We start from the raw sequence: 1642 nt of genomic DNA, 5'->3' as shown, positions 1-1642 counted from the left end.
TCTTTATTCAAGGCATCACTTTGATAGAGATGGTTTAAGATTATACATTCCACGGTCTCGGGATTTCAGAAAATTACAAAACACACGACCAAGCCACACAATCACACAATCAAGTACATAGAAAACTTCACAATATCATTCAATGCATATCATTCACTATTAAGTGTTTACTATCAAATAGCATAAACCATAACCTACCTCCACCGAAGAATTGAAGTCAAGTAACTACTTCTCCAATGCTTTTCCTTTCCTCAATGCTTTGAACCTTTCAATCTATCAAATATATATGTATACATAATTTGTAAGTTAACAAGCCTATAACCATCCATATTATTCTACGTCTAGCCTAGACCCAAAAACTCCCTAAGTAAACCTTAATTCCTTCCATTAGCATAACTTTAATGTAATTCATATAATATACTACACTTTATATTTAATTACCTATCACAATATGTTAAAATTTAATTTATAATATGATAGAAAAATATTAATTATTCAAGTTTTAAGCCACGGTAACCAGTGGCAGCAAACACATGATAAATGAAATTGATGGCTACCATTTTAATTCTAAAGGATCTTATGATTTTCAAATCATAACTCCTAATTATTGAATAATTAATGACCACTAATTACCTAACAATTATCCATTCCACAATTTCACAAGACAAATACACATTGCAGTAACAACATGCAACCTCAACAATATTGACTTTTACTTCTTATCCAACTCAAATAATATTAAAACAATAATATGATTTCCACCTATTCAAATATATATATACATATATATATATATCCACTACTCTTTCTCCAGTATAACAAAAGAAACAATCTTATATGCACTGCAACTATATGCAACACAATCTGCCCATATAAAATATAATAATAATAAATTCTATATCTACATTATTCATCAAATTTACATATACATATGTGTTTTTACCTCGACAATTACGTCGTCCCTTTACATTGTGCCTCTTTTTCGTTGTTCTTCTCTTCCGTTTATTTTTTTTTTCTTCTTTGTTTTGCAAACTATTTGCCCTAATTATTATAAATAACCAATTATAAAAATAACAAAAGTGATCCACCTTACTTCTAATGTTACTTTTCTTAACCACCAACTAAATAAATTATTCAAAACTACCCCACTAATTTCATAATTATAATTATGAGTAGTTCAAAACAGCCCCTTAAATCTATCGGAATGTATTTTCTAACATAAAAAGTTCTAGTGATCAAAACGACCGAAAATGATCGTTACAATTAGTTTAAAAAGTAGGTAGTTAGTTAGTTTATTAATGATGTATAAATAGAACCTTGTGATTAATGAGAAGTTAAGTCAGTCATTTCAGTTTCACTGTTCTATCGATTCTCTTCTACCTCTCAAATGCATCTGCTCTATCTTAGCTACGACGATAACTTTCAACAAAATAAAAAGGAAAACTGGGACTAAAAAAAATAAAATTAGAACTATTTATTTTTTTGTAGCTATATCGTAATTTAGAATTTATATGTGTAAACTATTTTTAGGACATTCATAATAAATTTTATATGAAAATAAGTGAAAAGAATAAATTTACAAATTAGCGGTTGAATTTTAAAAAAAATTGAGAGAAGGATACAATCCAAGATTTTGCATGAA

The sequence above is a fragment of the Solanum pennellii genome, chromosome 5 (assembly GCF_001406875.1).
Source record: "Solanum pennellii chromosome 5, SPENNV200".
Classification (NCBI taxonomy): domain Eukaryota; kingdom Viridiplantae; phylum Streptophyta; class Magnoliopsida; order Solanales; family Solanaceae; genus Solanum; species Solanum pennellii.
The sequence above is the reverse complement of the archived record's forward strand: the minus strand, read 5'-3'. Positions refer to the sequence as shown.